Raw genomic sequence first — 24,436 nt, 5'->3', positions numbered from 1 at the left:
CCAGGAGGGCACACACAGCGTCTCCCGGTGAAAGTGACAGGCACGTATGATGGAGAGGAAGTATGAAGACAGTTCTTCACTGATTCAGGTGTCCTTTTGGACCATGACACTTCACATTTTTTGGGAACATTCTCCAGGGAAGCCAATCTTTGTTTGTGGAGTGGGCAAATCTGCTTCTAAGAAATGGCCCAAGTCGTTCAGGGCCCTCCTGCTGAATTACAAAGTTCCTGCAGGGTGCCCTGGACTCTATTACCAACTGTCATCAGGTTGCTGAACAGAATAGGTTCTCAGAGTTTCGAATCTTGCAGCTGAGCTAAGGAGCTAAGGAGGGCTGGCCAGCAAGCAGGTGCCTGTGAGGGGTGAGTGGCTGGACCCAGAGAATCACACCTGCCCGGCGCTGGGAAGGAGCTGCAGGGGAGCCGGGAAGGGGGAGGTCTGGGTGTGTCCAAGGCTGGCTGGCAGACTTGTCTTGCCCGTCACCCTCACATGTCTCCTGGGAGATTGCCATCAGAGGGTGGGCTCCTCAGGCTGGGCTGTTCTAACTCCCAGCAGACCCCAGCACCCAGTATGGCTCAGCCAGTCTTTTTGGGATGAAGGGACTCCACGGCAGAGGCCCTGTGCACTGGAAGGATGGAATCACATGACATAATGCACACAGGTATCTGTATGTAACATACACATTTTGTGCTTCGTAATTACGCTTATTTAATACACACTACAATTTGTATATGATAAAATGAGAGGAACAAGGATGACGCCATTAGGGACCACAATCTGTGAGATGCACGCACACAACGGCGCCATCTCCCATTAAACCCGATTAGCACAACCACAGAAACCAGCTGGACCCTGGCCAGAGGCTGTGTGTGAGGCAGGTAATTCAGGGACTTGGGAGCAGGTGCCTGTATTAGGATTCTGGCTCTGCTGTTACCACCCGGTGCCCTTAGACCTGTTATTCCACCTCTTTACACCTCCATTTCCTCATCTGTAAAATGGAAAAATATTAGAGCTAACTTCATGGGGCTGTTGAGAAGACTGTATGATTTAATATGTATAAAGTGCTTAGATTAATTTCCGGCACATAGTTCTGTACTACATCAACTCTGGATGGTATTATTATTTTAATCAGTAATTTAAAATTGTCTAGACTTGAAAGAGATGGCCAGGTATGGACAAAGCCAGCAAGAAATCATCTGGTCAGAGTCATCTGTCTAAAACGCATGGACAAAAATGCCTACGATGTAGTTTGCACTTCTAATACAATGGATGAGGGTACTGATTTCTAATGCTGTCCGAAATAAACAGACTGCCCATTCAGGCTTAAAAGCCTGAACTTATTCTTCATTAATTCACCCATAATACTGGAGACCTGGGGGTGAAAGAGACAAGCAGTCTCTCTGCCTTCAAGGTGTGCAGTGTGACAAGGGCCCCCCAACAGCTCATCACACCGTGGGTTCCTCCAGTGGGGAAGTGCCCTGCTCTCAATAATGTGAATTCTGGAAGCGATGGGAGCAGAGGACTGTCTCTTGAAACAAGTGCAGCCTTCTCTGCGATACAGAGGCGCTTGCCAGGGCTGGGTATTGGAATGGTGTTTTCCTTTCTAACTATAAATTTAATGTGCTATATGGACAGACAGGATGGACATTTTTATGCCAAGAGGAAGCTCAAAGGGGAGGGCTGGGAAGAGGAGGAGGATGGATATCCAGAAAAATGATGCAATCATCAAGGTAAGAGGTAACTAGGGTCCGCCAGCAAAAACCGCTTTCTAGGGAAACAGAGTCATCGTCTCTTTCCACACCCAGCTGAGGACCTGAAAATGTGCCACCAGAGAAAATACGTCTCTTCTCTGGGGAATAATGTCATGAGAGTCACTGTAAGTTCACAGAAATCTCGACGATCTCCCATAAAAGCTTTGTTTCACACTTCATCCCATGTGGAAACTTTAGCCAGGGCCACATGAAAAACGAGTTTTATGAGAGTACTTCTGATTTGTAAGAAGGCTAGTTGGCTTCTGAACAGGGCAGCTTCCTGAAAGCCCCGGGAATGGCATTTTTACATATTGCACAGAGCAGGCGGCCTTCATAATGATCAGGGCCGCGTTTAAATCTGGTGAAACGTTACGTGAGTGACAAACCTCGACCAAAGCAATTGGGAGAAACTGCAGGGCCAAGAATTTCCTGGTCACAGAGATTGTCTCAAGCATGATATAGAAATGAGTCTGACTTTTGGCATCCAGGCACGAGGGTAATGGCTCGAGTGAGATGGGGAGAACATGGCTTTTCCCGCTCGTGGTCCTTTTCATTCCCTACATGATTGTTACCAAGCTTCTCCCGGGCCCTGGTGTTGCGACAGGCCTTGAAGTCCAAGGTCTTAGTGTGACCATCCAGTGACCTTGACAATGCTTTCGCCTGTATTTCTATTTCTTTGGCAATATCTCACGTGGCCACGAGCGCACGCTTTGGGGCCCCGACAGCCTGGATTCCAATGCCGCCTCCTTCACTGAATCGCTCAGTAACTTCGGGCAACTCAACTTTCTCTTTGCCAAAGAACCCACAGCAGAGAATTCAGTGAGTCAATATCTGTGTAAGTGCTTAAACCAGTACCTGCCACATAGCACTCTCTGCTATTAGTTAGTATTTTCATTGGCTGAGCAGACACACATGATTTCACAAATTAAAGAGCCAACCAGGATGATGGATGTTGCTCAGTGGCTTTTTTTAAATCCAGGGTCAGTGTCAGAACCCCAGGAGCAGCAGAGGTCCATAAAGTTGCCCGATTTCCCGTGGCCATGGCTGGTTCCTGCCCCTGTGGTCCTCAGGCTCGGCTACGATGTTCCACGTGGGGCTGGTTCCCGTTCTCACGCCTCTCCCTCCTGGCTTGCTCTGGCCTGTGTTTTGGCCACCTGGCCACTGCCTCCAGATTTACCTGCCCCACGTGCTGTTCTTGGTCAGCCTCCCTGGATTTTCTCACCTTGGACAAGAATGTGGGGTGGCTTGCTGTGGCCTGGCAGCCGGCTCCCTCAGTTACTCTGCCCCAGCCCATCCTGGCAGATGTTCTGTGACAAAGACGTCCTCGGAAAACTGGCTTCCTTTCAGTTGGTCAGAGTTGACTTCAGAAGTGGCTTTGAGCTTTCCCTGTTGCTGTGACTTTCATACGCATCAGCTCTGGCCACGAGAGGCTGCCTAGTGATAGGAGCATGGTTCCTGGACTCAGATGCCAAAATTCAAATCCTGTTTGTGAGATCCTAGGGAACATACCCACCTCCTTCAAGTCCCGGTTACCCCACCTGAACAATGAGACCTGCAACAGGCTCTACCTGACAGCCATGGTGCAAACTGAGCCGGAACACGGAAAAGGCTTTTTACGGCGCCCAGCAGAGAACAAGCTCATCACACACCTGCTCACATGATAGCACGTCTTCTTCCCTCCTTGTCCAAAATAGAGGTGGTGGGCTCCTTCCTCTCCTCCATCCTTGCCCCTCTTCAGGCCACTTCAGGGTTCCCTGGACACAGGCATTGTTAGGTGGAAATCCTACATGTGCCAGCTGCTTCCTCTCACTGTGTTTACAGTAAGTATGTCATGCCTAACAGAACGATGCCATATAAATGCCACACGGCGATAAACAAGATGTTTTCCCACGGCTTAGTAACAAGACTAAGGGTTTATCATTAGATATCTGTTGAAGGCTGAAAACAGGAACAGTCCTGGCCTAATAAACCACACCTCTTGGTCCCCAGATGGCCTGCAACAGAAATAACAACAGACCCACCCGCTCAGCCCAAACGCTCCCATGGAGATGTGATGGATGGTCTATTTATAGATCGGACTCCAAATCTCAGGTGCGTGAATTCTGTTCTGCCGGCACTGCCTGCGGCCAGTCTGGATGGGAATTTTTATTATAATGGATGAGGACGGACCAGAGATTTCTGAGACGTTAGACAGCTGTGTCTTGAAGGTACCAACCCGGAGACGCAAACATTGTGGCATCGACCTCCTTCTTCCCCTCCCCCCTTCCTCCCCCGTGTTTCCAAGACAGATTATCAAACTTCAGCAGGGGCTTCTATGTGGGTCGCCTCCTTGTGTGGTAATTCCACGGAGGGGATGGGTGCTGAGGGGCTGCTTCTGGCCTGTTTTCCAGAATGATCCGGGACAGGGCAGGCCAGGAAGACACCCCACCCAGCATTTCCAACATGTGGGAGGAAGAAGGCCTTGTCCATAAAGAACAAAAAATAGAAACCCAGTGACATAAGATACCATCTCACTGTCCTTTTGCCATTTCCTTCATGTTTATAGTTAGGAAATGGTATTTCTATACCAAGATCTGACACTCTATGCAAAGTGAAGGAAGAATTTATTTTGAATTTCTGCATCTCATATTCCTAGGCCTTCCATGAGCTGGTCCCAGCTCTCCAGCCTCATTTAAAAGGCCCCCCGTTAGCTCTTCTGCTCTGACTTCACACCTCCCTCAGCTGCTGCCCTTCTACCTTTGCTCTGGTTTCTACCCGCCCCTTTCATGTACGTCTTCCAGGTCTGTTTTAAGTTCCAAGAGAGCCTGGACTCAGTTCTGTGCTTCTCTCGTACACCTACAAGTCCTGAGCGCACCGTCTGTACTTACCTCCCGACTGATTTTTAAAACACCCAAGCTTGACCTTTATAAGTTGTCACTACTGGGTCATAAAGTGATAACGTTTCAAGGCTGGAAAGGACCTCGGGTCTTTTGTGCCAAACTCCCCTGTTACAGGGGACAACACTGAGGCCTGGGGAGGTGACCTGTCCCTGGTCACATACTCAGCAAAGGTACAGGCAGGGGCAGATGTCTGATACCCAGGTCCTGGATACCTCCTCCTCAAGCTGATGTCCTGTCAGTGGATTCCCCGGGTCAAATAAATGGGAAACCCAGCATTTGCAAGCCAGAGGACAGAGACCTCCCTCATTTCACAGAGACTGCGCATTACACTGTCTAAAACTTGTTCGCCCAGTGGACACCCAGGGGTTCTCCCAGTGGACACCCACAGTCCTCCAAGGTTGTGTTTACCCACACCAGCTGCCTGTTTACTTTTCAGAATGTGAGGCTGAAAGAGTAAGTTCTGGAAACCCATGGCTATCTTTTTCTGGAAACTACAGGTAGCTAGCGATGCTTCCTAGGTAGTTTTGACTGAGTCCACGTAGCCCCCAGCCACGATCTGTATACACAGATACAGCTTCATGAGTATTTAAGGAGTAGGAGGTCAAAACACTTCTCTCCAACTGTCACTCTAATGTCAAGGTAGAAGTTTGGTCCTGAAGGGAAGATGAAGGTGAGAATTTTCAATTCGAAGTTCTCACGCCACTGGACAACTTTACTGCCCCAACTTCCTCCCTCCATTATGGTCTGGAGTTTGATTTGTGGCCAGCACTAAATCTAGATGGTCCATTTTTCAAATCCATCTTGGTGCACAGGCATAAAGGTGGACCTTGGAGAGGCAGTCAGTCCCGTGTGCCAAGGGGGTGACGTTTGTAAATGCGATTATTACAACCCTTAGTCAACCTCCTATTTTTCAGCTCAGGTCTACTAACTACTTCTTCATTCGCATTGGTTTTGCTCTGTAAGGAGAATGTTACTTTTTATCCAAAGGCAAACCAACCACGCTTTGCAAGTCCCATAAGCCATATGTCATCTACAGATTTCCTAATGGGAAAATCCATGTGTCACAGACTATAAAGGAAGCATTTTCCAGTGGCCTAAATGAGGATTAATGAACTGATATTCAGCGAACCTTTGAGGAGACACAAGAAAACCTCTGGAATGGGCAACGTCATCAGAGTCCAAGCAACCTGCACAGTCTGTATTTATAAATGGCCCCTTCAGACGACTTCAGAGACATAATTTTTAAGTTTTGGCATCCAAGAGAAATGCATGGCTATCTTTTTCTAAAAGGTGAAAGTGGGGAATTCCCCAGCAGTCCAGTTGTTAGCACTCCCCACTTCCACTGCTGGGGGCCTGGGTTCGATCCCCGGTCGAGGAACTAAGATCCTGCAAACCTTGTGGCGGCTCCCATCCCCGCAATAAATAAAATAGAATAAAAGGTGAAAGTTTAGAAAGCCAAGCCAAACGTAAATGATATGATGGTGCCAATCTTTTGGGGGTGGGTTCCAGAAAGAGAAGCGTGTGAAGCTGTGGTTCTGCCTCCGACGATCAAACAGGAACTCGTCAGGCATGTGCTCTGTTCAGCGGGATGCACTTCAGAAAATGCAGCCAAAACACACCTAGGGCCCGAAAGCGAATTGCTGTCATGTCCCTGCACTGGTGAGGCTTTCTAGCCAGAGTGCCCGTAGTCTCTGGAAGTCATTCTGCATTCTCACATAAATGCTCTCCTCCCCGCAAACTCTGTTCGCGGGAGAAAAAGGCCTTTCAATAATGAACAGCCGTCTGTTCCACAGAGCACAGGAAAAACACGACAAACCGAGTCACACGGCCTTGGCTGTAAATATATTCTTACACGAGATTTCTACAGCTCCATGTGAAGGAAGAGAGCATAAGCTCTTAACCATTGCAGAACTACGACAACAACGATAAAAAATGCACTGGGTTTCCTGCAATTAAGCTGCAATGTTTTACAGTGCAATTTTATTTATACCTGAAAGAGAGTAAATAAATAAATATATAAAAGGTGGAACAGACCCCGCCCGCCCAAGGCTTAATCTGCAAATTAACTTTGCAGTAATAAAACCCCTGCCAGCTGGACTCTTTCCCCTGGTCCTCTGTGGCACAGGCAGTCAAAGCAGGTATATGGCTGAGAAAAAAACAAAGTAGGGCATTTTCCACCCTCAGCCAGGGATGTTAATTGAACTTTGGCGCACGTTTAAAGATTTCTCTCTTCATGTCCAAGAAAGGATTAAAAACAGTTGAGCTGGGGGAAAATGGACATCTGTTCCTGACTTACACTCAGAACCACAATGGAAAACATTCATAATTAAAGCGATTTTGTGTCCCTGCTAGTTAGAACTGTAGTCTTGGGTTAAAAATACAAATGTGGAGGGTCCTCATTGTCTTTGGGGCCTTCTTCTTATGGCTGCTTGTAAAAAAGGTAGTTTATGCTGGTTGAATTTTTTTTCCGTTGGAATAACAATATGAGGAAACAGATTTGCGTAGAAAGATAGGGGATGACAGCACAGAGCACCTACACAATTGAGCCCCGTTTTATGGAGCTATGAAACAGTAGTCAAGAAGTGTTTTCTATTTGGGAGTTAAATACACTTTACAGCTGTGTAAAAAACCAGAGCCATTTTGGGCCGAACATAAACATTCCAACGTCTGCGAGGTTTACTTCTGTTGAGCAAGTGGGCAGGTTTCTATCAACTGGGAGGGACTCGTGGGTAACGCAGAACAGCGCTGAAAAGCCTTCCACATTAAGTCATTTCCCATCCGACATGCAGAAACTTCATCAAGAAAACCAAATCTATTTCCATACCTTCACCCTGACTACGGAAATAACCTCCTCCCTGACGGACCAGCCCCCAGTGTCTTTCCCTTCCAAGTCATCTTCCTTCTGTTGCCTAATTAACATTCCCCCAAAGAGCCTCAATCCACAATATCACTCTTATTTGATCACATTAGTTACCTCTCTTATTAAAAATGGTTCCCCACTGCCAAGTCTATTAAACACAAAATTCCTTAACCTAGCAGTTAAGGTTCTTATACCCAGGTGTATGCTCTGTGAATCCAATATACCAATCAAATCGGTGTGTAAACCATCACTGGTCCCCAAACCACCTCTGTGCTACCTGGCTAGGTTTTGGGGGCTTGGAATACACAATCCCTACCCTCTCATCCTTACCTGCACTCATCCTTTTTTTTTTTTTTTTTTTTAAATATTTATTTATTTGGCTGTGTCGAGTCTCAGTTGCGGCGCGCGGGCTCTAGAGTGCACAGGCTCTAGAGTACACAGGCTCAGTGGTTAACACAGAGCACAGAGGCTCAGTAGTTAACGCGCGTGGGCTTCGTTGCCCTGCGGCATGTGGGATCTTAGTTCCCCGACCAGGGATCGAACCCGCATCCCCTGCATTGGAAGGCGGATTCTTAACCACTGGACCACCAGGGAAGTCCCCTACACCCATCCTTAAAAGCCTCTCTCCAATGCTACTTTCCCCAGGTAATGAAATACTAATTGAACTGTTGCCAAGTAAAAGTGACTTCTCCTTCCTTTGACCATCACAAACTTAATAATTTAAGGCTCTCAGGTTCAGGGCCTGATGGGAGCTTTATTTGCACACTTGTCTTCCCTTGCAACTAGATTCTCATCTCCTTGACGACAGTGATTCTTTTTTACTCACCTCTCCATCCCCTGCAGACCTCAGCACTGGGTCTTCCAGCACAGTCATTAGACCCACTTCCCTGGTCGTCTGTTTTCTAGAGAGTTGGTATAACATTTTTTGATTCTTGTCTGATACGCTGCTAAGGTATATGCAGATGCTCTGGGGTAAGTATCACATGGACTAAAAATCAATCATACTTGCTTCCATCAACATAATGTGTAATTTGGTCAAACAGATTTGCCAGGCATGGGATCTAACTGGAATAGTCATCTCAGTCCCTTTTCTTGGTCGGGGCGAGAGGGAATGCATTAACATTGTTTTGGAAGAATCTTAAAACACAGTGTAAATGAGCTTATCTAAAGTTCAGCATCACTTTGCCTGCTAAAGGTCTAAGGCCGCCACTGCCTGAGGAGGTTAGTCCCATCTTGGAGTGCGTCCGTGGGCTCAAGCCAGTTCTGGCCCTGCTCCCACACCATGGAATCAGTTCAGGAGAGGAGATGAGGCTGGAGAAACCCCAGGGAGAGAGGCGGAGAGGGCAGAAAACTATTCTACCTTTAGCAGAACGGGAGGCTTTTTCTGAGGCTTTGGAAACTCGGTCTGGACAGTTTTCTCTCAAAGTGGTATTTGGTCCAGCACTCCTTTCCTTTCCCTCGCCACCCGCTCAGGAACGAAAACCAGAAGTGCTGAGGGAGCTGCGATGTTATTCCTGGCCCCAGTGCGCACGGGAAGTGCTATAAATCTCTCAAGAAAGCCCAGGCTTGTGGGATTTCCAGAACCATCATGACAGAGGTGGTTGATGATTTAAGATCATGTCTTGATTCTAAAAGAATTCTTGACTGTGTACCACCCTGGAAAACCTGCTCCCGTCCCCGCCCCCCGTGCTCAGGAACGGCACCACCATCCACTCAGCTGTGCAGCAAAGGACCCAGGAGTCACTCCTCTCTTTCCTCCTCCAGCAACTCATCCAGCTCCTCCAGGCTCTACTTCCAGAATATCCCGAGTCCATCCATGTGCCCCCACTAGCCTAGTCCCATCCCTGCCATCTCTCCTGGTACTGCTGCAGTAGATAACCATCCCCAACATTCATTCATCTGTCAGAATAATCTTTTAAAAATGTAAAGCCAGGGCTTCCCTGGTGGCGCAGTGGTTGAGAGTCCGCCTGCCGATGCAGGGGACACGGGTTCGTGCCCCGGTCCGGGAAGATCCCACATGCCGCGGAGCGGCTGGGCCCGTGAGCCATGGCCGCTGAGCCTGCGCATCCGGAGCCTGTGCTCCGCAACGGGAGAGGCCACAACAGTGAGAGGCCCGCGTACCACAAAAAAAAAAAAAAAAAAAAATGTAAAGCCAACCTTGACATTCTCCTGTTTAAAACCCTCCAAAGGCTTCAGGTTACACTTACAAAACTGGGCAAACTTTTGTTGCCTGGGCATTTTTCTCCCTCCCCACCCATTTGAACCAGCCAGCCTCGTATACCCTCTTCTTTTTCTTCCTCTAAGATGTGTTCATTCTAAAACTCCGTTTGGATATCATCGCCGCCCAAAAGTCTCCTGTGACTCCCCACCCCAAGGCTGTGTACACACCAAGCTTGTCTCTACCAGGGAACCTAGCATCCTGTGTGGATTTCATCGTCTGTCTCCCCCTGCTAGTCTCTGGGCTACCTGAGGACAGGGGTGATGTCTTTCATCTCTGTGCACACGTTTGGCATGTAGTGGGCACTCAAATGTTTGTTCTGTGTATGACCAATAATACCTCCAAGTGACACCTGAAAAATAATCATTCTAGGAGCACAGGAGGAACTGAGCACTTCTGAAGGGCACACAAACGAAATCAGTCATACCTCACATTTTCAGGAGCCAGAGAGGACAGACAGCAGGAGTGGGCTTTGGAGAAAGGCAGACCTAGGTTAAAATCCAGGCACCCAAACTTACTGTGTGCCCTCGGGCAAGTTACTTAACATCTCTGAACTTCTGGTTTCCATTCGTGTATAAAGTGGGGATATGAATCGCGTGCTCAGCAAAGCACCCAACACATTCTAGGCGTCCTGACACAGGTGACTAACATTGCCATTCTTATTACTCCAGGCAGGCACACCACAGGCTAACTCTAATGCCCCTCACCAAGCTGCGGTAGGGACCAGAGGGGCTCTCCGCTTCCATAAATATTTTTTTCCATAAACCATACCTCTTGATTTGCTCTCCTCCTTAGGTAATCTCTGTTTTCACATTGTTTCTGAAACGCCAACTGCACTGGACTCAACACAGTTCAGTTACCTGATTTCACGCCTACTCTTAGGAGAGAATTTGAGGGGGCTCAGGACACACCCTGCCCTTTCTGCCCCCTTCCCTCCAAAGTGCACGTTTCCATTTTCCAGTCTCATCCTCGCTATTGTTGTAACAGCTGTCAATACTTCGCTAAGTACCGAAAGTGCTAAGAGCACTGGATTTGAAGTCTGAATCCTTTTCGTCTTTCTCGGGGTAAGTGATGCCAGTCTAGTTTCTTCAAATGTCAAGTATTCAAAGTGCTTTTATCGCACTAATAATAATTAGCTTTGGCAAACAAGAGAGTAAAAGGCACAGTTGGATCGTTCTCAAAAACCACTTGCACAAATAAAATCCAGGAGAGTGTCCCGGGTTTAAAATGCAAGGCGTGGGTGAGGCTGTGTATAAACCCAACACAGCAGAGATGGTGAGGGGTGTCTTCCCAGGGATGACGGAGGCGGCGGGCGACTTTCCATCCCTCTTCCTGGAGAGAGGTCTGCGTGCTGGTGTGTAGGGCGGGTTTCCACAATGAGCGCTCTATACTGAAAAATCCCCTAAGGCTAGAGGCAGGCTTTTCTATTACTGCTCTGTAGCTTGGAAATCCCAGCTAGTGATGACTTTATGGGTTTGTACGGTCTAGACAAGAGGGTTACTCTTTGGCGAAATCGCTCCGAGGGGGAGGCCCCTGTGAAAATTCCTATCCAACTAATTACCATTCAGCGGGCAGGCAGGCTACCAGGAGGGCACTAGGCTCTGGTAGAGGCTGCAGTTGGAAAGCCATACTCCCAGCTTTATCACTGCCTACGTTTATTTTCCTTCCTGTCAAAACAAGGACAGGAAAGGGGAACAAGAGTGCTAATAGTCAGAAAGATCAACGCAGGGTAGAGTAGGGGAGAACAAAAAATGAAGGCTGCCCAGAGCTCCGACTGAGAGGGAAATACCGACCATCTGCTTCATATTTTCTACATCAACTATTTCAGCTTTCTCAGCAACTTTAGATCTTTAGAAGCGACCATGTAAAGATACAATGGTCTCAACTAGGTACGGGGTAAGATGCTTCCAAAAATATCAGTGTCACAGTGCTAAAACCCAGAGGAACTCACAACTAGTTTCACCTCAGGTTTTACGGGAACTGTAGAGGGAGGTGGCAGTATCTGTTCCTTCAATATTTGGAAGAAATCATTTTCACCTACCCCAGGACAGAGCCGAGAGAAAACACCTGTCTTGAAATCTCTGAGTTCTGGTGAGCTGACTCTTTGGGAGGGAAAAAATGGCCTTCTGTGAAGGAAATGAAGCCTGCACTCCCCAAGGTTCACATCCAAACACAAAACATCTCTGGTGGGAGATCACGTCCAGAAGCCCTTCCAGGCCACACCTGCCCCACACAGGAGCCTTTTTTGCCACTGGCACCCGTCTGCTCTCATATTATCTTGCACTAATATCAGACACAATTTTCTCACTGGTATCTCTGATGTGACACAGTTTCTTCTCTTTTCCCTGGAGTCCCTCAGGGTGTAGACTGTATCTTTTCCCACCTTTACTTTATTCAGATGTATCTAATGATGGTCTTTGTGCTGAGCGCTCAGTTACTGCCTAAGATGGATAAGTGACCAAAGAGAAATCTCTACCCAAAAAAAAAAAAAAAAGGGCACACCGAAACATGAACATTTTTCTTCCTCTTTGTGGTTAAGCTCTAGTGAAGGACGCTGTGTTCTTTCTGGCAATGGGGAACCTGGGAACATTCCGGGATCTGCAGGCCCAGAAGAAATTGTATGGCTACGGTTTGATGAGGTCTCGTGAATGAAGAACTACGATTACAGCACAACTGATGATGAGAACACACTCAGTATTTTGCCTTGGCTGGAGTGTGACTGAGAGGAATAAGCACTAGAATGGAAATCAGGCAGGTTGGGTCTTGATAGTGTTTTGACCGAATTGGGCCACATGACCTTGGGCTTGACACTACACTTGTATGAAAGGGTGAGTCTAGGTCACTGGCTTTCAAATTTTCTGACCATGATCTGGTAAAAAAATAAACATTTTATATCACCACTCAGAAAATAACACACACACACACAAAACTACAAGTTTCCTCAGATAATATTTATCCTTGCTAAGTGTGAAACACCATCTTTTCTGTTTCTTTCTTTCCTTATTTTAAAAATTGCTGGTCATAACTTACAAATTACAATAGCTAAGGTGATCTTGACACATACTTCTGGTTCTAAAATTCCACAGTGTAAAGATCTCATGCTATTTTATGGCATGTTGTTTTTCCTCTGTTGCTTCCTTTCATCAGGAGGAGTTTGGGGCAGCAATGCTCCGAAATTCAGGGGTGTTAAGGAATGACAACGTAGCTAATGAAGCCACTCCCCCAGGAATCCTCTCCCACGGGTGGGCGAGGGGAGGGAGCTGCTCTCTGACCATCACTTTAAAGAGAGCAGGAAGTGGAACGGACCCCCTTCCATCCAAGTCACAGAATCTCTGCCCTCTCTCGGCAACAAGTACCAAAATGGGTTGAGGCCGCCCCAGTCTTAACACATTTATTTTTACCACTTCGTCTTTGTCAGTCTCCTATTCTTTTGACTATTCTAAGGGCATTTGTACTGAACACAAGAGACCATGGAGATGAACATGTCACAGCAATACTGCTGCTCTGTCACTGAATAAATTGAGGCCATTCAGACTACTTCACAGACATGCACTATGAGGGTTTTTTTTAATATTGAAGTATAGTTGATTTATAATGTGTTCATTTCTGCTGTAAAGTGACTCAGTTATATACAGTCTTTTTCATATTCTTTTCCATTATGGTTTAATCACAGGATATTGAATATAGTTTCCTGTGCTATACAGTGGGACCTTGTTGTTTATCCGAGTTGGTTTTTCTCATAACCATATTTTTACACTGGCCTTGATCCCCTTGGGCCAAGCCAGAGAGTAAGGCAAATCTTTGGGAACCTGATTCACCCTACCTGTGTTGACCAGGCCTCCACCATCTCTTTCCTGAGAGATTTGAAGGGACTACGTTCAACCAGCCTCAAGGGCATGGTTCAGGGCTGGAGGATGGAGCCAAGTGAACTGGCCCACATGGGAATCAAACCCAGGACCTCAGATTTAGTCACCCCAGCCTCCGGTCCCTTGAGTCAACTTTAAGTCCTGGAGCTCCTCTGGGTGAGGGAAGATGACTTACTACCAGCCTGCAAAGAACCGGCATTCAGAACTGATTCTGTTTAGTATCTTGCTCTGTCAATGAGAAGAGTCAACAACAACTATTAACCAGGCACCTAAGTAACAATATGGTTTACTAGGTTAATAAATTCAGCCCACTCAGAGCACTTTCTAGACAAGAGCCTGATATCACTCTGAAGGACCAACAGATTGCCGTCTTCTGGAAGATGACAAAAGAGGCAAAATGTTCCGAGAAAATATCCATTCAGTTTTCAGCCCTGTCATCTTTCCAAAATATACTATTCTATAATAGAAAATACAGACAAAGTGAACAGAAATTCTAGGAGGCTGTGAGATGCTATTTTTAAAGAGGCACAGCTACCATGAAAATGAACCTACTTTCCAATATAGCATAATTCATTTTCCAGTTTGCCATTCTTGCTTGACAGAACTAAAATGACAATGTTCATTCAGTATGCCACATTTATAGCTTTAGCTAAAGGGCTCCTACATGGCAAAGGACAAGCTTTCTGGTCTTGGCAAACCTTCCTCTTTTGATGATGCCAGAAAATAGATCTTTATTATGAGCCAAAAAAAAGAGAGAGAGAAAAAAATCTTCTTTGGAATATTTATTACTTATTCATTTAGGAAACACAGCCCTACAGATTATTTACAAATGGGTTAACTGGATTCTACTAAACTTTCCATTTGTTATTTACTTGCCAAGTACCATGTATTAGTTACCAATAGTATGTTTCTGTAATGCATGTTTATTATAGTTATTCCAGAAACTCTGATTAAAAATTATTTTTAATTCCAATTTTTATACTTATAGTTACTTCATAACTTTAATTTTATGGTTTTAGTTTCCAAAAAGGTCTTATTCATCTCCCAGGGAAAAAAACCCTCCAGGCTGAGGTGTGTTGTCCACAGGTGGTGGTAGGAACCCGCCTAGCCTGTCACAAGCATCTCCAGGCGGGCGCCCTCTGGCACCTCACTCACAACGGAGCTGTAACATTTTAATTATATGCTTTTAAAAGTTCATCATTTGTCAAGTTTCGTTAGTCTTACGAAAATAATTTTCCTTTAGGTACAACATAGCATATTCTAAATTATATACACATATATTACTGAAACCAAGTGGCTCTAATTAAACATTTTTTTCAAAGACTGTTTCCTTTTAATGGCAGGGAAATACTGTTGGTAGCAACAACATACTCTGCCAAAATGAACTTCACCAGGTTGAATTTTAGGGAGACTGTCAACACAATAATGGCCTAGAACTTTATGCAAAGTTCTTATATTAGAAAGTGGTCATTTAAGGGTGTCACTTGGGGGCCTGTTCAAGATACAGGATCATGATCGTGTTTCAAAAACATCATCCTACATTGAATGCCTGGCATTGGTCCTGCTAATTGTTAGGGCCTTGGAGTTCAGCCTGGGTAACACCGTACATTTTTCTTTTCTTTTCAATTTTTGAACTTATTTTATTTATTTTTTATACAGTAGGTTCTTATTAGTTATCTGTTTTATACATATTAGTGTATATATGTCAATAAAAATCTCCCAACACACCGTACATTTCTGCCTGGCAGACAGGAACTGGAAGAGGACAGCCAATAGAAAATCATGTCAAGGTTCTTTCCACCCCTGAGCTTAAGATTCTATACAACTGTTTTCTTTCTTTTTTTTTACATTTCTAAATTTTATTTAAAAAATATTTTTGGCCGTGCCCTGTGGCTTGCGGGATCTTAGTTCCCTGACCAGGTATCAAACCCAGGCCCTCTTCAGTGAAAGCACAGAGTTCTAACCACTGGACGCCAGGGAATTCCCTATGCAACTGTTTCAAGTCAAAGTTGTGACGAGGATGTTGACTAGGATGCAGTTATATAACATAGAGAGAGCTCGCGATAGCTCACGTGGAAAGTACCATTTTCATTATTTGCTATAAAAGAAATCTGCTTTACATGTATTTTTTCTTGTTACTTGAAAATTATGGTAATTTTGAAAAATATATCTATTTGAAAACTAAAAATCCTCCCAGACCCAGGCTGCAAAGAGATGTCTTAGCTGGTAGGCAATGACGGGTGCTGTCTAGCTATTTTATTCAAAATTATTTTGACAAGAGGAAAAGCGGGTTCCCTGAGAGTGACTTGTTCTTGGACGTGTAAGCATCTGGAACACCTTGGCTACCTTTTTTGCCTTTAGGAAAAAAAGAAGTAATAATCAGGTATCTAGGTAGAAAACACAGCACATCATGGCATGATTAGATTTCAAATTCCTATATACTGGTCTCCCAACCAACTTTAGATTCTCAGGGGTGATTTTCTATGTGTGTTTCCATACCAAAGAGAGCCTGAATTGGCTAAAGAAAAATTCAGTCCAGTGGAGTATGAAACACATCTCTGATCTGATAAGATCAAGTCAACTTGTTGCTGTTTTGATGAATGTAAATTATCACCAGCATCCCGTTTCCCGAGGAGGAACTATGTAAGTTTGGTGGCAAGGGGCTTGAGTGCGTGGCCAGCATCCTTTCTTTTCCAGGTACCAGAAAGGTTCCAGCAGCCCGTTTCTCCCTTCTTGTCAGGGCACTTCCCTTCTAGTGCCCTTCCAAGGAGTATGAACAAAGCCCGGGGACAGAAGCAGGGAGATTCTGTACCTGGATTTTCTTTTTGGCAAGAACAAATTAGCTTAAAGCATTCCCATTTTTCTGCAGATTCTGTCTGTAATGCGGTGCAGCTGTGTGCGCCTGGGGATCCTTTTATTGTTAAAAGTAGACCCACATGGAAAAGACATTAAAATAAGTTTGCTGCTATGATACCCACGAAGATGAAAGGGCTTCTCTGATTTTAATATGCTGAGTTTTAGACGGGAAGGAAAATGAAAGGGGTTCCTTGGAAACACACACATTTGGCTGGGCTACGAATTCATCAGGTGTTAAATCCCCATCACCTTCGCAGTAGAGGTGCAGGGCAGCGCTGAGCGTCTGCTTGTTTGTGTTTTCAGTGGAATCCGCACCGTTTTCCATGCTTACAATGGGTGGCTCTCTTTAGCACTCATATTTCGGTTCTGGTACTTGCTTCCAGAGGAAAATTAGTGAAAGTGTGTACTGATGGGAGCTGGCATACGAATGAGCTCTGGACCCTAGCTTAAAGAGACTTCATTCTTTTGGGGGGTAGGGAGTGTGCCCTTTAAAATAACTATCTTGTGATATTTCGTGATATTTTTTGGCCAGTGCAGAGCCCCTGCTGGGACAAAGAAAAAGCAACAAGGATCAAGGGCCAAAACCATGCCATGAACTATGTTTCTAGCGCCAGGTGAAACACGACATAAAGACTGTCAAGATTTCTTGTGGGAATTAACAGTGGACATATTTTTATTGAGTTTGATTAAACAATAACACAGTTAAGAGAAGAGATGAAATTCACGTTTATAACTAAATGTAAATGATTAAGCATGGTATTGCCAAAATGGTAGGACTCGAAGATATTTTCATTAGAAGATAAACTGTTGATGCCTTTTTGTTACTGCAAATGTTAAATCTGAAGATAAGCTGTTATTAGGTGGCTGCCCATTATAGAAACGGGGCTTATTTAGAGTTTCAGAGGATGTGCCTGATGCAGGCTGAAACTGAGCAGCTTTAATTTTCTCTCCTGTAAAATTCTCACTGTCTCATGGAAAGCAAAATATTTTGGATACTGGAAGACCCAGATGCTATAACTTTCTATCGGAAACACTGATTCTGTGTCTTGAGACCCAGTGTCTGGCAACTAGTTCTTCATTTAATAAGTGTAGCAATTGTTTTATTTGACCATGCTATCGTTTCTGCAGAGTTCCAAAGCTGAGAATAAAGGATTCTGCTGTCTTTCTTCAACAGAGAGGAAATTCCAGAGATTTTCTTCTTAAACTACTGCGTGTATTTACTTCCTTTGTTCTTAAATGGCTTGTTTACAGCAGAGGAAATGCTCTTTGCTCTTTCAAGGAGTGAGTGGAAGTTGTGGGCTCCGGTTCCTCATTTCTGCCTGGGACAACAACTTTTTTTTTTTTTTAACTGAGGTAAATCCAATGCACAGATCTTAAGTGTCTAATTCAGTTAGCTTGATAAATGTCTACCTTTGTGTAACCAACATTTCAGTCAAGATATGGACTATATCTCCATCAGCCCAGAAACTTCTCTTGGGTGCGACCCTTCCCCACATTCCCCGAGTCCACTGCTATTCAGATTTCCATCATTACGTATCAGCTACCGCTACTTGAATTTCATATGTACTCTTTGGTGTCTGGTTCCTTTCACTCAGTGTAATGTTTTTTGTTTTAAAATAAATTTATTTATTTTTGGCTGCGTTGGGTCTTTGTTGCTGCGCGCGGGCTTCCTCTAGATGCAGCGAGCGGAGGCCACTCCTTGCTGCGGTGTACGAGCTTCTCATTGCGGTGGCTTCTCTTGTTGCGGAGCACGGGCTCTAGGCACGCGGACTTCAGCAGTTGTGGCTCGTGGGCTCTAGAATGCAGTCTCAGAAATTGTGGCACACGGGCTTAGTTGCTCCACGACATGTGGGATCTTCCCGGACCAGGGACTGAACCTGTGTCCCCTGCGTTGGCAGGTGGATTCTTAACCACTGTGCAACCAGGGAGGTCCCCAGTATAATGTTTTTGAGACTCATCCATGGTGGTTTCTTTTTTTTTTTTTTTGGTGTAACTGTACTTTGTTCTTCTTCTTTTTTTTAAATCACTATAAATAGTATTCCATTGTATGGACAGATCACAATTTGGTTATACGTGTACCTGGAGATGGCCTAGTTAACAGTCTGGGCTATTGCAAATAAAGCTGCCCTGTATATCCTGGCACCTGTCTTTTGTGGACGTGTGCTTCCATTCCTCTTGGGTAAATACCTAGAGTGGCACTGCTCAGCCAACATCACTTTGGTTTTGAAGCCTGAAGCCCTGGAGAACCTATATGACCTCTGTAGGGCTCTCCCTCCTTGGCCGGGTGGAGGAACAGTGACATCTGATGCCCTCTCCTCTCAGAGCCGCTTTGAGGATGTTTTCTGCCCTTCACAGGAAAGAGGGCAAGGAGTTTCCCGGACACTGTACTCAAAACTCACTGGTCCTGAAGACCTTGAGATGCCCTTTACATGGCTCTAAGACCTTGACATATCTTATCAGTGAGATGTTCAGTGGGGCATCTGACAGAGACGGTGCCTCCCCCAGATAGTGATGGCGGTTGGGCGTATGTGGGCGCATCCTTCAACAAGGGAGGGGAGAGAGCTCGTTGATAAGTGCGTGTATCTGCTAGAAACATCCAATATTCCATTTTCTTCACGCTTTGAAGTTCCACAATTAAAATGGTTATTATCGCTACCTTTACTAAAACAACAAGACAAACTATAAAAATTTGTAAACCTGCTAATGCTTTTACTTCTACCAGCTCTGGTCATAAAATGGTTATCTTAAATGCTCCTGTATTTCTGATAACAAATAGTGTCATTTTTGTTCTCAGATATGACACTCCTTCCCCTGGAAAATATGCCCATGCCCAAAAGCACATCACTAGCAAATGCCACCAGTAATGCACATTCCTGGAATCAATCTTCTCTGAGGTTAGTACAGACAAAAAATAAACATGCACAAGTGGTCCTGGCCAGGGCTGGTGAAATACTGTCTAAAAGGGCAGGATTCAGTTAAGAGCACGAAATGTTTTCTTTGTTTTGAACGTGCTGTAGAGCTACTTCAAGAAGCCCTGACAGCCTGACGTGTCGGCCATTTCCACCACTGACCCGGGGGTTCCTGAACACACTGGGTGCCTTGGATGCAGAATAGGGCTTTCAGAGCTAATGTCCTTTCTAAATTGGAGGTTTAAGTAGAGACAGTGTTAACACAAGCAGTTGTTTCCGTCCCTGTCTTTATCACATTAATCCTCATGGGGAGGTAGGCATTGTCTCCAACGTATACATGAGGAGGCCGAGCTTACAAAGGTTTAAGGCCATCTACCTCTCAGGCTGCAGAAGCAAGATTTGAATCCAGATCCCTCTGATGCCAAAAGCTCTCACCACTCTACCTCTATGTTCCCAGGGTTTTAGAAGATGGCCCAGAAAACTCCAGGTTTACGGAATCCCTTTTGTCAACATATCTGGGTCTGCTTACGAATTCCCTAAGCTGACATACCATAAGGATCCTGCTCTAAAATTGTGTGCCCCCAATCACTTTCCCACTGATTTCACCTTATTCCAACTGCTCTGGAATTCACATTGCCTTACAATTTCTAAGACATTTTGTGGATGTGAATATATAGATTGTAACTGCACTAAAACAGTATGGAAAGAATGACCCTATGTGTACCTCTATCTTGTCTAGCTAATCATCCATGCTAGTAATTTAGTCCACCTGTGTGTATGTCATGTTCATTAAGTGTCTGCTCTACACGTGTATAACCTGCTTCTACTAAGAGATGTAAGTTCTAATCCATAAGGGCTATGCCTTCTGCTTTTTTGTACTCCCAATGCCTGGAACAGTGACTATAACAAAATAGATGCTCTATAAATTATGTGAAATGAGAAGATACCCCATCCTGGTGCTGTGGAAAACAGGGCCACTCACTTAGGGACTGCTGAACTCAGGCCAGTTTTCAGATGAGCCTCGATTTCTTTTGTCTTTAAAGTGGTGTTAATAAATGGTGATGTGAATGTTTTTGTGCACTATAAAGATATAATCTATTATTATTACAGATCGGCATCGATTTGATTGCTTTCTTCAAGTCAAGAAAATGTTTTGTTTGGGAAGGTCTCTTATGAGTGATGTAGTTGAGGAAAAATAATTGAAGTACTATCTCGTCGTTGCCATCCTTACTCTAACCAACGCTTTGAGTAGTAAGACATTAAAAATAAGCATCCGCATAATGCAGTGGGGAAGGAAGCAAATTAGCTACAAGACTGGACCATAACACTCAGGAAGCAGGATAAAAATTTTACAAGTCAATCAATGAAGAAGATGAAAGGCCAGTGATTAGAACAAAGCAGTATATAAACAAACAAGCAAACAAGTCATAGGCCAGGAAAGGGTGTGTTAGTGACCCTGCACATACATACGCAAGCCAGAGAGTACTGCACCATGAAGTCATTCTCCAGCTTAAGACAGCACGTTTATGTGAAAAGGGAAATATAAATCAAGGCCATTTTCTCAATGGGAAGAGTGTAGAGAATGTTTTTTAGGCATTGTCCACATACTTAACTCTTTAGGGCAGAATCTGTTAGAAATACCAAAGCCTGGCCTCAGGACTTTATAAGTAGGTCACAAAATTCAGTCAGGCTAAAATATTTCAATTTTCTTTTTTTCTGCCATTAAATAGGATGGGATTTATCTCTCTGAGCTTTTTCCTTCTGTTTCATTCTCTTCTTTTGGGTGGGTGGGGGGAATTATGTTAGTTTCGACCTCACCTTAGTTATCTTTTCCTCTCAGATTTTCTGCCTTTAGTAAGGCTGTTTAGGTGTATTTCATTTTCTAAAAATAAAGGGACTGGGGGGGAGTTCACCTCAACTCCACTCAGACAAAGCTTCTAAATGTCAAGCTAAATTCTGTCACTTCTACCAGTCATTTCCATCCCGAGGGTAAAATTAATACTTTACTTTTTAAAATGATTTGTTGTTTATTAGTAACTCCGGAGAACTGCAAAATGTTATAATCTGAGCAACCTATTGCCAAAACTATAAAGGAATGTTAAAGGTCTACTCTCAGGCCAGATAGCAGGAGACACAGGAATATGAAATGAAACAACACAATGCAGAAACTTAAATTACACATTTATAGATATAATCTGTGACTTCATGGTCGTTATAGGCCCCCTAAACAAGAAAACAAAAAAAATTGGTTTAATTTCCTTTGGTACCTTTCTCTGGTTTAATACTTGAATTTTTCCCAAGTGGGCCAAAAAATATATGCAAATATTTTCCAGGAGAGACTGTGCAGTGCTATTATAACCAGAAATCCAGCCAACTCTTTCCACGGCTGCGCCACTAAGACATAAGCAAGCATTTGTTCAGTCCCATTGGACTCATGTCTGGAAGCTAAGCAAGTAGATTACAGTAACTTTTCTCCAAGCAAAGTGGAATACAGGTTAACCCAGGCAAGAAAACACACAGCTATGACAAGAGGGGTCCCATTTAAAAGCAGTGGTTTCCCAACTCTGGCTGTAGGTTGGAATTACCTAGAGAGAGGTTTTAAAAACCCCCAATGCCCAACCCACCAACTGGATCAGGGTCTCTAGAGTGGAGCCCATGGACAATTTCAGGATGAGCTTTTAACAGCTGGTTTGCAAGCCTGAATATTTAATAGCTGGCTCCCTGGAGTCAGCTCCAACTCACCCTTAAAGAAAACCCTGACTAAACTAAACTGGTAAGTTCTTCAGTTCTGACCTGCTATTTGAACGATGGAGTGGGGGTAAAAGTGAGGGTTACTGTGAATGAAGGTGAACCACAGTTCCTATCTTAATGTATTTTTGTATTTTAGGTTTAGAAGTAGTAACTGGGGCAGCTAAATGGCTGAAGGTCTAATGAGGTTTTTTTGGTTTTTTTTTTAAAGACACAATTTATTCAGCGTCATGATCAGACTATTACATTTAGCAACCAACATCATGGGTGCCAAAAAACAAACAAACAAAACCTACATTAAAACCCTTTGTTGGAAAAAAAAAAAAAAAACCCTTTGTTGGAATGCTTTACACTTTCCACAGAACAGAAACGAAAAGAACCTGTTATACAATTAGTCACAAATACAGTCCTCGAGTTTTTTGCCCATACACATGAGTATCGTCTAAAACATGTCTTCTTTGTAGCATCTAGGCCCTGCCACCACTGTGCTTGGCGGAGTTCACAAATCTGTTGTAGCCTGTAGCTTCCCCGTCACTTCTCTGGCTCTCCTCTCCTGCTAAGCTTTGTTTCCTGGCAGTAATTAAAGCCTCCTGCCACTGCCGTAGTTCCTGCTGCTGCTGGAACCGCCACAGCCACTTTGGTTTCGGGTTTGGCAAAGTATTGGCCTCCACCACCACAGGGGCCAGAACTTCTGCCTCCAAAGTTTCCTCCTTTCACAGGTCCAAAATTTGCAGATTGATTGTTGTAATTGCCAAAATCATTGTAGCTTCCACCACCTCCCAAACTGATTCCATCATTACCCAATCCATTATCGCCATCCTGCTGCCACCACAGCCACCGCCACCGTGGCTGCCACCAAAGCCAGCTGGACCACTGATGTTTCCTCCAAGACCAAAGCTGCCATTCCCACCAAAACCACTGCCACGACCACCATCAAAGTTTCCAGAACCACTTCGACCCCTTTGGCTGGATGAAGCACCAGCCATCTCTCGCTTAGATAGGGCTTTCCTTACTTCACAGTTGTGGCCATTCACAGTGTGGCGTTTCTGAATGACAATCTTGTCTACGGAGTCATGGTCATCAAAGGTTACGAAAGCAAAGCCTCTCTTTTTGCCACTGCCTCGGTCAGTCATGATTTCGGTCACTTCAATTTTTCTCATACTGTTCAAAATAATCTCTTTGGCGATGTTCTTCAGTGTCTTCTTTAATGCCACCAACAAAAATCTTTTTCACAGTTAAGTAGGCACCAGGTCTTTGAGAATCTTCTCTTGAGACGGCCCTCTTTGGTTCCACCACTCTTCCATCCACCTCGTGTGGCCCTGCATTCGTGGCCGCACCCACCTCCTCCACAGTGGCATACGTGACAAACTCGAAGCCTCTGGAGCGCCTGCTGTTTGGATCCCTCATTACCGCACAATCTGTGAGCGCTCCCCGCTGCTCAAAGTGGCTCCTCAGACTCCCATCGGTTGTCTCAAAGCTCAAACCTCCGATGAAGAGCCTCCGCAGCTGTTCGGGCTCTTTGGGAGACTCTGACTTAGACATGACGGCAGTGGAGGCGGGGGAGACGTCAGCAGTGCTTACCGTGCGTGCACGGGCAGAAAGGAGTAATCTACCGAACGTATCTCTAATGAAGTTTTTGAAAAGGTGTTAACATAATAATGATTAATGTGGAAATAAAGTATGAGTACACTAGAAAGACCTCATTTTTGGAAGTGACAGACACGGGACTTTGTGCAAATTAACCTTATTAAGCCTCTATTTCTTCAATCTGTACATGGGAATTAATAATGCTGTCTCAGTGGGGTTGGTGTTAGGATTAAATAATCATACATAGGCATATATAGTAAAAAATCTAAGTTGCCTTTCCTTCTCGGTAGTTATACTCTAGATTATTATTACTTTTAAAGGAGAATGGTATGAATTGTTTTAATACTTTATTTTCAGGGAATTTAATCACGTTTATCTTTATTTATATATATATTTTTTAATTGAGGTACAGTTGATTTACAATGTTGTGATAGTATAGCAAACAGATTCAGTCATACAGATAGATAGATAGATAGATAGATAGATAGATAGATAGATTTTTTTTCAGATTCTTTTCCCTTATAGGCTATTAGAAAACATTGAGTATAGTTCCCTGTGCTATACAGTTAGGGCCTTGTTGACTATTTTATACATAATGATCACATTTATCTTTAATTCTTTTTTTTTAAAGATTTTTTTGATGTGGACCATTCTTAAAGTCTTTATTGAATTTGTTACAATATTGCTTCTGTTTTATGTTTTGCTTTTTTGCCCCAAGGCATATGGGATCTTAGCTCCCTGACCAGGGATCGAACCCGCACCCCC

The 24,436-nt window shown here is 44.4% G+C and overlaps 1 protein-coding gene and 1 pseudogene across 3 annotated transcripts in view; both read right to left on the bottom strand.

Annotated features, from left to right (window-relative positions):
• The window catches only part of JAZF1 (JAZF zinc finger 1), a 339,872-nt gene that overhangs the window by 20,023 nt on the left and 295,413 nt on the right, over positions 1-24,436 (bottom strand). The window lies entirely within an intron of this gene.
• Positions 603-24,156, bottom strand: LOC125965410 (heterogeneous nuclear ribonucleoprotein A1-like; annotated as a pseudogene).

Source organism: Orcinus orca, chromosome 9 (genome assembly GCF_937001465.1).
Source record: "Orcinus orca chromosome 9, mOrcOrc1.1, whole genome shotgun sequence".
In the NCBI taxonomy this organism is placed as follows: Eukaryota; Metazoa; Chordata; class Mammalia; order Artiodactyla; family Delphinidae; genus Orcinus; species Orcinus orca.
The sequence above is the reverse complement of the archived record's forward strand: the minus strand, read 5'-3'. Positions and strand labels throughout refer to the sequence as shown.